Source organism: Lemur catta, chromosome 13, assembly GCF_020740605.2.
Source record: "Lemur catta isolate mLemCat1 chromosome 13, mLemCat1.pri, whole genome shotgun sequence".
NCBI classification, from domain to species: Eukaryota; Metazoa; Chordata; class Mammalia; order Primates; family Lemuridae; genus Lemur; species Lemur catta.
In genome coordinates, this window is record NC_059140.1 from 61,088,568 (window position 1) to 61,104,915 (window position 16,348).

Genomic DNA, 16,348 nt, shown 5'->3' on the forward strand with positions numbered 1-16,348 from the left:
GAGGATGGCAGACGGCTAAGGGCACTTAGGAAACAGGCACCTCTGGTGATCATGATGCCTCATCTTAATAGATTACATCTTTGGAATTTGCCTTTTATTTTTGGAAAATAAATATCTAATCATTTCATTTTTGTAGTTATTCATAATAATTTGCATTTCCCAGAAATGATAGATTACGTTCATGCAAAGTATCGATGCACCTAACAGCAGTTGTTGTTCAGTTGTTTTAGAAGAATGTGTTAAGAAGGGAACTATGATTTATTGACAGTCCTTCTACCATCTGCTCACATCCTTCTCTGCAGATGATCTTATGTCGATCCAGTAAACAGCTGAGATTATTTTATGTAAAATCCTTGCCCCCTGCCCCCTCACCTACCTACCTATATGAAGCCAAAGGTCTTCTCCTTCCCTGACACACATACCACCTACCCTTATGAGGAAGGGTCTTTCGTTCTGCCTGCGACTATAACTCTACCTGTGTGCTAGGCGTAGGGTGACCAACCATCCTGGTTTGCTCAGGACTGTTTGACTACTGGACACAGGACTTTTATTGCTAAATTGGAAACATCCCAGGCAGACCAAGACAAGTTGGTCACCCCAGTAGGTCCCATGCTGTCTCCTAGGGAACTTTCCAAACCATGATTGAATGAATTGAGGATACCAAATAGTACCAAATTGCTATATGAGATTGGAGGTCAGCAAGAACACTGGAATGAAAGAATGAGTAAAATGTAGTGATTTTATTTTAATGAAAAGATCCACGAATAAGCAAAAAAACCAAAAGGAGGACAGCCTACTATCCAGGTAAGCAGAAGAACATAAAAGTTACATTACAGGATTCATATGAAGATATAAATCCCATTCATCAAAAAGAAAAAAGCTTGATGGTAAGTCAGGGGTGATCCATACAATATACGATCACTAGGGCTTCCCATGTTTTACCTTCATGTCACACATTTAGAAAAAATTATATTACCTGCAACGTGAGTTAAACTGAAGGGAGAAGCTATGTGTGGCCACAGGTGACCACCTGCAGAACCTCGTGACCACAGAAACCGTCCAGCTCCCCCAAGGACTGAGAAAGTCAGTATCTCAGCTCACGTGTGACCCACAGACCACACACCACTGTGTGGCTGGTTGGGAACCTTTGAACTACGTGGTGACATAAGCATGCAGGTCTAGACTCTACTCCATTACAAATCTGACATCTTGATCCACCTTCTCCCTAGGTTTCTGGTGCAACTAGGAAAGCCTAGGAGGTCAAACTCTCTCTGATGACCCAATATTGCAAAGCTTCCTCAAATGGCATTTCCTGCAGTGGGGCTGGTGTGGGTTCCTATTTATATTTCCCCTTCCTTGGGCCAGATTTATCCCATGTGTGCACAGAGTTGCAGCTTGAGCAGTGACTTAATGACGCTGGGTGAGAAGGAAGTGTCCTATGCCACACTTAGCCCACAGCCATTGACCTGAAATGGGGTTAAACAAAATTTTTTAAATATATTGCCAAAAATTTAAAAATTCAAGTAAACTGACTCCCTTTAGAAAATGAGATCTGGCAGCCTGGGGCCATAATTCCCCCCATGGCCACAATCATCTGAGACGGAGGGCCTGGAGAGTGCAGCCGATAGGTGTGTGGGCTGCCAGAGTTCAAATCCCATGCCTGCTTCTCACAGATCACCGTATTCATGAACTTAACCTCTCAGAGGCTTGATTTCTCATCTTTAAAGACCGTGTTAAACTAATAGTATTTATTTTTGCGTACAAAAAAACGTTTGGAACAGTGGCTAGCCCATAATAACCATTTGATAAATGTCAATGGCTGTCCCCACCCCCCTTGCACAGGTAGCTCTGCTAGTTTTCTTACCTTCATGGCCCCAAGAACATAACTGTGAAGGAGCTCAGGAAATTTCACCCAAAAATATGGCTCCTTGGAATAAAGGGTATTTGAATTAAAGGCCTTTAGAGATCAACAGGCCTTGGAAGGGCCATTCCCTCTTTCTTCATAAAAAACCAGACCCATCAAAAGAAGCATTAACTTCCCTTCCCTTCCTTGTTATCTCAATATATTACAGGAAAGAAGATTAAGAATGCAACCAGACCTGGCCCAATCGTTTTAAATGTAATACCTTTCTCTCAGGTTAATTTAATTTCCAAGGGGAATCATTTACAAATCAATCTGTTTCCTCCCAGGCATTCATCCTCCCAAGTATCTCTTCTTCCTCCCTAGTGACCATTTATTGCCCCCCAACAGAACTAGCTATATTCCTCATCTCTCCCCCCACCTCTAAAATGAGGGTATATAAATTTCTGGACCTATTGGGATATCGGGTATTCACTCTGTGATCTCCCTGTGCACACGGTAAATAAACCTCTATCTCTTATTAATCTGCCTTATTGTGAGTTGATCTTTCAGCAAACCTTCTGCGGCAACAAGGAAGTTTCCCTTCATGCCCACAACTGCTATTCCAGATAGTTCAACTAAATGAGTTTGGCAACTGTGATACCACAGGTCACTAGGTAGTACCTCAAGTCTACATCCTTTCCTGGGTGGATTGGGCCCCATCCCAGGCATGACATATGTCCCTTCTGCCTCTTTGAGCTCCTCCCTCAGCTTGCTGGAGCCCCTAATAAAACCCAAGAGCAGGGCAAAGCACACACGGCCAACCCGAGCCTAAGATTTTCTAATTAGAGGTTTCTGGAAAGGAGAAACATGGTCCTCTAGTCGCTTAAGGATGTCTCATCCACTTTTTAACCTAAGTCCTTCTCCCCACTTTGGCAGCCTGGTCCTCCCACAGGTATAAGAAGAAAACCTTTTGCATAATTCAGTTAGCAAATCAATCAACCAGAAGACACGAATCCTTGGGAACACAAGGGGTACGTTCCTCACAGAAAGTTGATTGTAATAAACCGCTGTCTGCTGCTTAGCAACCTTGGTGATGCTTCTTCCACAATTACAGCTAAATAGAACCCTCAATTGTATGCAGGGGATTAAGTGGATGTTCTCATGAGTCAGAAGAAGGCACCAGAGAAAGTTTTACTCAGGCTTAGGCTGAGTGTAAAATACTGCATAAGGGGCAGAAAGGGAGGCATGCCCAGGTCGGGTCGTGTGATGCACGTAGCTGCTATTTCCCTCCTGCTGCGGGGTTTGGCGCTTGTTTGGGACATTAGCCATGAAGAGCTGGGTTGTTCATGGCGCTTGTTTGGGGCATTAGCCATGAAGAGCTGGGTTGTTCATTCATAGCTGAGCGGATGGAGTCATGGTGTGGGAGACCGCCTCCCTGTTTCTCTCAAGAAGACTAATAATTACAGCCATGGTTAGATCTTACACCAGACTCAGGGAGGAACAGTGGAACTCCCTGGAAGCAGGGTAGAGCTTTCGAGACAGATTAGATGTTGCAACAGTCAAATCCCACAGCATAGTCATTATGGTAAAGAGATGAGGTGAACCGAGAGCCAGCCAATAAGAACAGCTGGAGAGTGGTACCATTTCTGAGGGCTCTTGTCTCCCGGCTCTGTTTGGAGAGGTGGGGCAGGGGCGAAGCCAGCCCTGCAATTGCTTTCACAAAGTGGAACACACTGGGTGGCTGTGTCTCCCATCACTAAAAGCATGGAAAATCCTTTGGTGCAATTCCCTAAGCCACTAAATATATATTTCCCCTAATAACTAAATGTGGCTGTGTCAACAAAGCCAATCAGTCAACTTAAAGAGCAACATCTGGAGGTGGGAACGTTTGGAGGAAGGAAGCAGAATTTCCCAGAAGACTCGATGTCTTTTTTGTAACTTTTCCATGGCCATCCTTTGATACTGAAAAGAAGCTAATTTAAAATGTTAGCCTATATTTAAATTAAACTCTCAAATTGCTGAAGATAACACTGAAAGAAGTACAAAGGACTGTTGCTGTGACAATTTGGGGGCCACCTTTGACCATTTGCTCTCTCTCCCTTGCTCCTAATCTCTAAAAACATCACCAAGGCCTGAGGCTTCTCGGGCCAGACCTCCCTGTGTCTCTTCCTACAGCTGTGTCTCACTCTGAGTCTTTGTTTCCTCCCAGGTGGACTGTGAGGAAGGCTCTCAGGTAAAGGCAAGGATAACTGAGAGGCTTAAAAACATAAGATATAATACCTGCCTCCCCTGCTCCACCACATCCTCCCTCCTGCTGGAGGAAAAAAAAACACCCTAACCCATGACACACACTGGGTCATATAATTCCGTGCTGCTGTCCTGAATCAGCCAGGAAACCATTCAACTCCACTTTGCTTCAGGGTTTCCATCCATGAAAGCAAAGCCTGTGCCTTGCTCCCGACTCATCACCCAGGACTGTGCTGGGGAGATTTATAGGCAAAGGTCTCGGGAGCACTTCTGGCAGGAGTGGAGAAGTCTGATCCCTGTGCGTGTCCATTGTGAGGAAAGATCATTGCAAATGGGTAAGCCAACACCAGACTACTGGGGAGGAAACTGTGTGTGGTGAGGATCAGCAGAAGAAAGGTGCAGTGAGCAACGTGGAAATTGCTAGAAGCGGTGCTGTGAGAAGGCAGGTGGACGCACGCCATGATCCAGCAGCCAGCGAGCCCAATCAGGATGCTGAGCACACGGCCCAGGAGAGTCAGAAATCTAAAAGATCTTTCCCACACACTCCCTGCTTTGGAAATGTTCTATGTCTTCAACACTATACTGGTTACATGCCTATATACAGTTTTCAATATTCATCAGCTATGAATAGTACAGTGTATACGAATTTTATCTTAATTTAAATGTCTATTTTTCTATCTAATCCCATTCTAATCAATGAATTCCCTGCTGTGCCCATGAGCAGCTATACTCCCAATTACCAATTTTTATAACAGTCTTCATATTTGTATTCAGTGAGATTAATGTATGCAAATATAGAGACTCATGTACATCATAATCACAGAAACAGTCAAGTTAAAACTGGCTTTATCTGTCATTCTCTAGTAACTGTTATCTCTGCACATTCATAATGCACAATCACTCAAATGCCAAATGACTTTGAAATTACTAAAAATAAAATTAAACCATGTGCGTCAGACTTTTAGCGTTAAATATATTTCACTGTTTTTGAATTCATTAACAATTGGTAAAGCATGTATGGGAATGTGACAACTGTATTTATCAGAATATTGGTTTGCCCAGAAGATCCTGTATTCTTACTAAGCCTAATAGTAGAGATTATGATATATATGATTTAGACTTTGGGAAGAAATAGGTAACAATAATTATTACTGAATTCATGCATTAGCTGTTGTTCCATATACAATTCTAACATAAAAGATGAACATTTCTTTACCCAGCCTTACTGAGGATAATCAATGCCTGGAAGCAGCCTAAAGCTGTATCCTTACTAAAGAAATGTTACACTTGTAATTTACACATTCTTGTGAAATTCAAGTCTGTGTATTCTCTTCCTAATAGGAACTTCAACAAAACAAAGAAATAACACATTGGAGAATGGGCAGTAAATATAACCCAATTAATGCATTTGTTGAATATTCATGTCAATATTAGCTCAGGCTTGATCTATAAAGATAATGAGTTGTAATCACCACTCCACCTTCCTCATCATCATGTAGGCTTGGGTGATGTGAGTCTGAGATGTACACGCAGGAATTCCACTGGGAACTGCTCTAGGGAACAGTCTCTTGGAAAGGGAAGTTGAGTCCCCAGCATTAGCAGCAGAGATGTAAGCCTATTGCAGGAACAACCCTGAAGAGGGAAGGAGGCTATACTGACTAGTCTTAGCAGGGAAACGGGCCAGACTTTGCCTTCCCACATCAACCCATCATTGAGAGTGAGCTGCCCTGGAAAAGGGAGCCATCGGCAGCAGAGAAAACCCTAGGCATAGAGTCACAAGGCCAGGGTCCCTTCCCGCTGACCAGCTGTGCAGCCTTCACCAAGACACATAGCTCTGAGTCTCTTCTTAACCTGGAGAGAGTAGACATGTCCCCGAAGCATTCAGGGACTCTCTCAGGCACCAGAAAGAGGGAAGGAAGGACAACTTGGCCAGGGCTAGAGGACTAACTCTCCTGGGATCTGCTTTCCAGGGCTGGTGTGTCCAATCATCAAACTGAAGGCAATGAACTTTAGCACCAACCAGGCCGCGTCAATATCCTAGGAGCTTTTGGGGCGGTGGCGGTGCCTACAGTCACATGGGTGGCAGGGCCGTGGTTCTGGGTTGTCCACCCATCTGGAATCAAGACTCTAGGAAGTGGTCAGGGGACAGGGAATTCAGCAAGAGCAGGAAGATTTTAAGGGTCCTGCCGACAGCACTGGCAGGGAGAGCTCCAGTCTGGCTGGACTAGCCTTCAGCATGGCTTACGAGGCTGGGCTGAGCCTGCCCCTGCAGATGTAATCTCCTGTCTCGTTCACGGCTTCGCCCACCTTCTGCCCTGCCCGTCCCTACCCTGAGCTCCTTTTTCCCTTCTGTAGCACATGCTGGCCAGTGCCTTCTCAACTTCAGTCTTCTGCCTGGACACTGTCCTCCCTTACTCCTACTCAGCCCTTGGGTGTCCACCAGGACTCTCCCAGGAAGCCTCCCTTGACCTCCCAAGACTGGGTTAGGTGACCCTCCTGTGTTCTCCCAGAGCAGCATGTGTTAGAAGGATTATATAATGACTGGCACATAATAAACAGTCTAAAAACAGTGGCTATGTTAATATTACTGCGGCACTGATCATTCTGAATCAGACACCACACATGCGTTGTCTGGGCCTAGGCCTTTGCTTTCTCTCTAGTTTCTGGCATATTGCAGAGCACACAATAGGTGCCTGATAAATGTTTGTTGAAATAATAAAACCATCAGTTACACGACTGGGTAAATATGGACACGACAGCATGGGGAAGGGGCAAGAGGGTGGCCAGGGCTCCCCTGCAGTATCCTAGAGACTGGCCCACGAAACCATCACCAGTCTCTGCCCAGAGCTCGGGCTCAGCCCCTGTCTGTGTTGGCCGTTGTGCTCAGGATCTGTAAGCAGCAGGGAGGGGCAACCTGCTGGCCAAAGACCATAAGAGCCTGCAGCCAGGAGGGACCAGGGGGCACAGGGCGGATGGGAAGGAATGCTGCTCATCCCTTGTTTATTTCAGAGGCAGTGCAGCTTATGGAATGAACATGGGATTTGGAGTCCACACACCTGCATTCAAATCCCTATTTTTTAAGCTAAAGCTGTGGGTGGAGGTTAAGGACAGAATCTTTGGGGTAAGACTTTTCTGGATTCGAATCCCAGCTTCTCCACTTCCTGGCTGTGTGACATTGGACACGTTATGTAACCACTCTGTGCCTCAGTTTCTCATCTGTAAAATGGAGATAATAATCATAATTCCTGTTTCATGGGGCTATTATGAGGATTAATGAATTAAATTGTGAAATTGTTAGCATAGGGCTTGGCAAGCGGTAAGTACTGTGGGTGCGTTTACCTAATCATTCTGAATCTCAGTTTCTCATCACAAAAAGCAGCCCTACGCCGAGCACGTGGCACAGTGTCTCACACATGGAGCTCTCGGGGCTTTTTTATTATTATTATTTTTATTGCTATCACTTCTCTTGTAAGTGGAAGACACTTTCTTAGGGTAAACTTAATCGATTAACATAAACCTTTCTGTGGATAATTCTGTTCTCTGCTGATGACTGTGGGAGAAAAGGAGCACTTTCTGTGTGGTTCCGGGCCCCCCGCTTCCCTTGTCCCTTGCCTTCTCTCCCTAATGTGCTGAAAACCTTCCTGGCCCAAACGCTCCAGTGCATACCCATCTCTCTGGCAGATGAACGCAGGAGGACACATTCATTTCCTGGGGCTGCCATGACAAAGCACCACAGACTGGGTGGTTAGAACAATGGAAATGGATTCCCTCGCAGTTCTGGGGTTGGAAGTTGGAAATGGAGGTGTCAGTGGAGACTTGCTGCTGCTTAGGGCTCTGAAGGAGAAGCTTTCTTGCCTCTTCCGGCTTCTGCTGGCTCCAGGCATCCCCTGGCTTTTAGAGGCAAAACTCCAACCTATGATTTTTGTCTTCACATGGCCTTCTCCCCCCGTGTGTTTCTCTCCAAAATCTTCCTCTGTCTTTTCCTTATAAGGATACTTGTCATTGGATTGAGGGTTCACCCTAAATTCTGGATCATCTCATCTTGAGATCCCTAACTTAGTTACATCTACAAAGACGTCTTTTCTAAATAGGTTCACAGTCACAGGTGCCAGGGGTTAGAGCAAGGTCACATCTTTTGGGGCCAACTATTCAACCCACCATAAGGGGTAACAGGGCCCTCACTGGGTCTAAATAGAATGTACCCCTCCATCTTGACTGGACCTACCTGTACCTCATTTTCCTTCTTTCCCTGAAAACTTGCCCCAGTGTTGTCCCTCCCCCTTAGATGGGACAGGCACAGCAGAGGGGCAGACAAGACACCACGACCAACCAGTCTGCTCCGTCCTGGGCTCCACTCTGGCCCACGTCCCGCCTGCTTCCTGCCTTAGGATTTGCTGTGAGCTGTGTGTTGGATACTTGACCCCGCTCTCATGTGAAAGTTTATTCTGCTTGGCATTCCCGGTCGCCTTGCAGACAGCCAGGAGAGTCAGGTGTCACCCGGGTCTTAGCAGTGCCAGCTCACCCCGCCTGGCTCTTCACCAGGGTTGCCTGGGTCACACATCAGGTTTCGGAGATGGGGCCAAAGCAGGAGCTCCTGGTGATCTGGAACAAGTAGAGGCAGTGGATCTGGGTCAGAGCAGGAATTATGTTTGCAGTTGGACCAGGCAGATAGGCTCAGAGAAGGAATCTGGGTCAAAAGCTTGGCAGACTGGCGGGAAACATGAGGCCTGGTGCACAAATTAAAATGGAGACTAGCTTTCCATCTGCACAGGCCGGTCCTTGGTCCTCCTAAGTCTGAGTGGGGGTGGGTCTGTGACATATGGCACATCATGGATTGCAAGAGCCTATGTGTGCCTAAATTTAGCACGTATTTATCGAGGATTTGCAGTATGCCAGGATGTAGGGATACAGAGGTAAGACAATCCTTATCTTCAAGTAGATGAAAGTATAGCAGGGGACACATACATTTAAAGAACAAATTTTCATAAAATATGATATCCATATGTGCACAGGGATATAAGAAGTCCAAGGAGAGACTCATTCCGCCTTGGGCTAAGCTACGGAATGGCTCATGGGGGGGCACAGAGGAGGTCACATCTGAGCTGGATCTTAACGAATTCAGTAAGAAAAGAGTGGAAGGACAGCCCAGCAAACACACTGTCCAGCTGACCAAAGAGGCACCTCTACTTCCCCTGCTTTTTTGTGTTTGTCTCATCCATAGCCTAGACCTTGGGTGAAAAGAACAATCTTTGCATAAGAACTTATTTTTAATCAGCAGTATAGAGACAGATATTAAACCTATCCTACAAATGAGTCATGACCCAGGAAACAAGGAACCAAAAAGGTGTCTGTTTGTAAGGAACTGGTTTGTTGGGTACAAGCTGAATCTCAGTGGCTGCTACTGTTATTAGCGTAGTAGTAAACTGCAGAGTATCCACATATGCAAGTGACTCATCACTGTTGAGCATTTTATCTGGCCTGTTGGGATATATTTCTTATTAAGAATGTTTTCCATTTATTTTACATGTCATATTGGTGTGCCACAAACCCCAAGAAGGCATTTATGATCTCAATCTCTGGGAAAGGGAAAAAGACTATTGCTCATTATTCCTTCTTCCATATTTTTTTAGTTCTTAATATCTATTTGAATTTTCTTGGGGGTGTCTTCCAGCCCAAAACCTATCTAATTAGTAGTGATGTTTTTAAATTTGGAAATGATGCATCTTCATTGAGTATTAATTTTATCCAATTATTATTAGGTTGCATTTAAGTAATTTAACTGGTTTATTACCAGGTTTAAATATATTCCAATATTAAAACAAATGTGGATATATTGTTCAGCATTTTATATATAGCTATATGTAAAATATAGATTTATAGATAGATGATATACAAATATATTTATATTGACTATAAAATTCAAATAATTTTTAGAATCAAAACAACAACCTCAAAAAATAGGAAAGAAGCCAGACACACAGGGCTACATACTGTCTGAATCCATTTATATTCTGAAAAGGGAGAAAACTATAGGGATACAAATTTGCTTGGTGGTTGCCAGGGGCTGGGAGTGAGGGAAGGAAATTGCAAAGCAGCGTAAGGACATTTAGAGATGATGGAAATGTTCCGTACCTTGACTGCGGTGGTGGTTACATGACTGAATATACTTGTAAAAATTCAACCAACTGTACAATCAAAAACAGTGAATTTTTACTTTCTGTAAATTACATCTGAATCAACCTCACTTTAAAGAAAATCAGGTTACTTCAGGTTCGCTTTCCAGGAGCCTGCTGCATTCGTTCTTTCTTATTTGCTGGTAGAAATACCTAAAAAGAAGAGCTTGGGAATTACTCATCTTACATCTCTTCTTTCAAAAAGAGGGGGTTTGGAATATGATTCTGAGTGAGATGAATCCCAAGATCTTGAATAATTTAAGCTTGAACAATCGTTTCAGGAGTAGAGGTGTAGGATACTTCCAAACGTGTATAAAATGCCAACATAGCTACACACACTATTTTAGAGATACATAATGATTTATCCCAGCATTCCCAAACTTCTTTACTTGTGAAATATTTATGGGCTACTATATACCAACAAGGCATGTGCATTGATTTACTAGGGCTGCCATAACAAAATACCACATACTGGGTGTCCTAAAAAACAGAAATTTATTGTCACAATTCTGGAGGCTGGAAGTCCAAGATCAGGGGGTCGGCAGGGTTGGTTTCTCTCGAGGCCTCTCTCCTTGGCTTAGAGATGGCTCACTTCTCCCTGTGTCTTCCCCTGGTCTTCCCTCTGTACCTGACGATCCTAATCTCCTCTTCTTACAAGGACACCAGCCATATTGAACTAGGGCCCACCTAAATGACCACGTTTTAACTTAATGACCTCTTTAAAGGCACTATCTCCAAATGCAGTCACATTCTGAGGTTTTAGGTGTTAGAACTTCAACATATGAATGGGGGGGCACAATTCAGTCCATATCAGCATTCTTCCCACCCTTCCATGCTCCACCATGCACCCTTTCCCTGTTCCAGCCACCCTCCCACCACACTGCCTCTCCCAAGATGTAACTTTCTCCTTCTTTTTTCACCTTAGCTACCTCTATGTGCTGGTCAAACATTGGCCAGAGGTGGAAAGATACTCTAAGGATGCCAAGCCATGGTACGAGCGTGCAGGCCCAAGTGGAAAAGTGTGTCCTTTAATGTTTTCATTTGTTTGTTTTGATGTATTACTGCAGAACCTTTCTTTGAAAAGTTATGGGGAGCAGCTTTGAACTCTCAAACTATATCGGGAACATATCAAGTACGTCAAAGAGAAACGTAAGTGCTGCCCACAGTGCACACAGCCTTGTACTCACTGCTCCTACGCATGTAAATGGATAAGGAGTGGCTGAATAGCAAATCTCCAACAAGGCAACAATAGTCCAGCTTTTAGCTCCAGCTTCTGTAGTTAGCATGAATCATTAATGGTAAGGCAGATCCTTGTGGTAATTTATCTCCAAGCAGTGTAATCATTTTAAGCTGAAAATATTCCTCTTCCTGCTGAAAGGCAGGGAGACTTATCTAACGTCTGGTAGAAGGAGCATCAGCTTATTCCTCTGCTGATGCTATTTCCAGGCAGCTCTGGGAGAATTGGAAGCATGTCTTTCCTCTAGTATTTGCATGGTCTTATAGAGCAGACAATGGAAAGATAAATAGCTCAGATTGTATGTGGAAAAGCAGCTGATGGAGACTTTATTTTAGCTTCAACTTTTTGAGCAAACAAAATACAGAGAAGTCTTTGCAATTAATACTAGGACTAAGAAGTGATCAGCCCATCAAGGCTGGATGAGGCATGGATGAGGATCAGGGAAGGACACAAGATCGGGGTGATAACAGGTGAAAGGGACCTGGATAAGAAAGAAGGCAGAAACATTATAGGTTACACCACTGTTCGTTGTAGGGAAGGGAACAAACTAATAGTCACAGTACTGGCTATGCTCTTATTCTGCAAGGTCTGCACCAGGTACTCCACATACACTGGCCCAATCTGAGCACAGCACTGCCATTTGCCTCGTATGATCTCTCCTTTGCAGAGGAGGATAATGACGCTCTGCAAGATACAGTCAATGGCAGAGTTAAGACCTCAGCACCAAGTTTTCCCTGATGCCAAGCCCTTTCTCTCTCCATATCCACTATCTTTGTGGCCCCACACTGTGGTTACAGTGGGTGTCATTCACAGTGCATCACATTGCATAAACAGAATGGACTTTCAGTAAACTGAGAACAGTTTGTTCCTAAGTGTGGTTTCAATTCTTCTGAAGTTTTTTTTAAAATTGTCTTTATAGAGTTCAAAGAAACCCTATCATGCAGATTCTGCTAAGAGGGAGATGCTTCAAGCAGGGGAATGCAGTTGATTTTTGCATTGAAGGTTCTAATGCCCAGAGTGGGCCAACTTTATTAAAAGTGGTGGGATAGGGTCTATTTCTGCTCAGTGTGCAGCAGTTGGGGAGGTGAGGTCTCTCCACACATGAGGCTGCTGTCCAGTGGGGACAGGCAGACTGGGTTTCTGAACCCATGGATACATTTGATTACAATATTCCCAGAATGATTAAGGGGGTTGCTGTAATGCTTGGTGCAAATTGGCAAGGACAGGAGGGACAACTGGGAAGAGTCCAGAAAACAAACAAACAAAAAAACCCCACAAAACCTGGTGAAGGAAAGTGAATAGGAGAAAAGTGGCATGGGGGGATGGCCCCATGGCAGTTTAAGTGCTGTTTGGCCCAGAGGCTCAACAGAGCACCCGACGCAGATGGGGAGAGCTAAGATGGCTTTTGATCCCTGGTTTGGTGTCCAAAATCTCCAGCCAGGCCTGCCTTACTCTGCTTCCTTGGCTTTTGGGTTCCCACGGCAGTGACTCAGACCTGGTGTTTCCTAGGGTGGGGCGGGGTATGGCAAACTGTTACGTCAGAAAGGAAAAAAAGGATGACTGGTGACCATTATCCCTGCAGCCCTGGGGAGGAGGATCCCGCCTGCCTGGCCCTGCCTGCCTGGTTCACTCATGCTGCCGCTGTCACAGTGCCTCTGACTCATCCAGCCTGGGGACCCAAGAATCTGGCACGTTGCAATTCCCTTGCATGGCACAGCTGTTCCCAACACCAGGGATTTTAGCCCTGGACTATCTTTAGAGCCCATTCCCCTGCCCCCGCCTCCATGGCCCTCCTCCTCTCTCACTTGGACCAGTTAGAACCTCCCTCCTGGCCCACCTGCCTCCAGGTGAACACTCTTATACTGCTGGTGGGATTGCAAATTAGTACAACATCTGTGAAAAGTAATCTGGAGATACGTCAAAAAGCTAAAAATAGAAATACCATTTGATCCAGTAATCCCACTACTAGACATCTACCCAAAGGGAAAAAAAACATTCTATAATAAAGACATCTGCACTCGAATGTTTATGGCAGCACAATTCACAATTGCAAAGATGTGGAAACAACCCAAATGCCCATCAATACATGAGTGGATTAATAAAATGTGGTACATGTATACCATGGAATACTACTTAACTACCAAAAACAATGGTGAACTAGCACCTCTTATATTATCCTGGATAGAGCTTGAGCCCATCCTTCGAAGTGAAGTATGACAAGAATGGAAAAACAAGCACCACATGTACTCACCATCAAATTGGTACTAACTGATCAACACTAAGGTACACACTTGGAAGTAATATTCACTGGGTGCTGGTCAAGTGGGAGGGGGTGGTGGGGGTGGGGTAACTCACAACTAATGGATGCGGAGCACACTGTATGGGGGAAGGGCAAGCTTGTAGCCCTGGCTTGGGTGAGGCAAAGGCACTTGAGAAAGCAGAATTGTGGCAGCTGAGGATCCAGCTTCTCACTCAGGACACACAGATCCTGTTGGGCAGAGCTAGACCAGTTAACCATACAACTAGCTGACCCTCCACACTGGACGTTTCCCATATCTGCAGACATACCTGGCACCATTTGCTGGTCACCAAAGGATGTTAAGGGTCAGAAGAGAAAAGAACCTTTTGGCCAGGAGGACTGACCAGGTGACTGCTGCAGAATATCAAGAAATATGTCGTCAGCCCAATGTGGCTGGTAGTGGTTGAGAGTCCCAAGAACTGAAGCTCGTTCCATCCTTCACCTAGCACTCTGGGCCAATTGCTGAAATTTTCTAGACCTTCACTTGTAAAATAAATCCTATAGTTAGGAATAATCAGGGTCTCATCACTAAGTGGTTGGCACATATTCCAGGACTAAATTATATGTGATAGTGGTGCAAATTGCCAATCAAACAGTGCCTTCCACAACGGGGGACAAATATAATTAAACCTCAGTTTGGTAAATCTAACAAGACTGTTTATATCACTTCCTCATCTCTCCTTTAGATGGAAAAGCATCACCTTCTCTGTATGTTCTGTGCACACGGCAGCTCCTGCCCTCAGACTGTCAGGAATACAGAAAGCTCGTTGGCTAAACCCCTACTATTAAACAGATTAGGAGATTCCCTAGCCTGGTATACAGTTGTCCAGGACAGACCCAGATGCTAATACTCTCCTCTCCCGTAGTTATGGCAGACAACCACTGATGACCATGGGGTCCCATCCCTGAGCCTAGGAGCCCACCTCACATGCCCTCACTGTCCAGAGAGCCTCTGACAGTCGATTGGAGCTGGCGCTTGAAATGAAATCATTTGCCACCCTAGGTTTCAGTTGTGTAAAGCCAGGACCAAAATGCACAAGCTGTCCTAAATCTTGTATCTATCTCTGGGCCATGTGTTTCTTCTCTTTTCTTTTTTCTTTTCTTTTCTTTTCTTTTCTTTTCCTTTCTTTTCTTTCTTTCTTTCTCTTTCCTTTCTTTCTTTCTTTCTCTCTCTCTCTCTCTCTCTTTCTTTCTTTCTTTCTTTTTTTTCCTTCCTTCCTTCCTTCCTTCCTTCCTTCCTTCCTTCCTTCCTTCCTTTCCTTCCTCCCTCCCTCCCTTCCTTCCTTCTTTCTCTCTCTCTCTCTCTCTCTCTCTCTTTCTTTCTTTTTGAAACAAGGTCTTACTCTGTCACCCAGGCTACAGTGCAGTGCTATCATCATAGCTCACTGCAGCTTCCAACTCCAGGGCTCGAGTGATCCTCCTGCCTCAGCCCTCCGAGTAGCTGGGACTACAGGTGTGCTCCACCACACCCAGGTAATTTTTTTTTATAGACATGGGGTCTTGCTATTGCCCAGGCTGGTATTTCTAAATGAAAGATGGTTGCCTGTCTTGTGGGATTTGTTTTCTTTTTTTTGTTTGTTTTTCATGTTTTTTTTCCCTCTAGCCATACAGTATTCACTATTATTTCTCCGTGAACTAAGTATCAAACTATAAATCTTCAAGTCCTCCATGAGCTGGTATCTCTCCCTCTCTCCTTTTCAAACAAAGCCAAACACTGCATGACAGTCTCCTTAAGCCATGTGCTAAATGCACAGGGTTGTGCAAGGTGCAATGTTTTGGTCAGTCACTAGGTGGCATCTAATTGAGGCACTTGGTGCCAGAAAGAGCATTTTTTAGAGCACACCACTGTTCTCCATTTTGGCTGCCATTGTCTGGTGGGCCTGTTGGAGTTAATCCATTGCCATCTGTCTTTATTTTGCTAACTTACTCAGTAGGATGCCACACAACTGAGTTCTGCAAATGTCGGCTCTCCAATATAGCAATTACAGAGCCTCTTTCTAAACAGTATCAGCACTCAGCATTCTTCCTGCCTTGCCTAGAGCTTGAAACATTTGGGCTCATTTTGACTTGCTGTGCTTACAGGGCTTGCCATCTTCAAAAATGCGAAAAAAATGGTCTGAACTCAAAGCCACAACAAGGCATGGCTTCTCTTTCCAAGCTGAGAACATGCCAATCAACATGTTCCTCTTACGTAAAAACCTCCCGTGGCACAGCCGAGGGCGTGGGCTGTGCTCGTGCTGCCCATGGAGGCACCACCACCTCCCCCAGGAGGCAGACACTCGGAGAGCATTTTGTCGTTGTGGATGTTTTTATTTTAATATTTGAGGGACTGTTGGGCGGGGTGGGGAGTGAGGCCACGGCAGTAAAAGGAGAAGCAAAAAGAAAAGAAGAAAGAGGGAGCATAGGGGAGTGAGATGATATTTGAAGGACCTGCCTTCCATTGCTGTTCCAGAAGTGGGATGAATTAATCTTCTCAATGGCTTACAAGTGGTGCTTGTTCTTCCACGGTTTGCTCATTCATTCATTCATTCATTCACTGTGTATTGAAG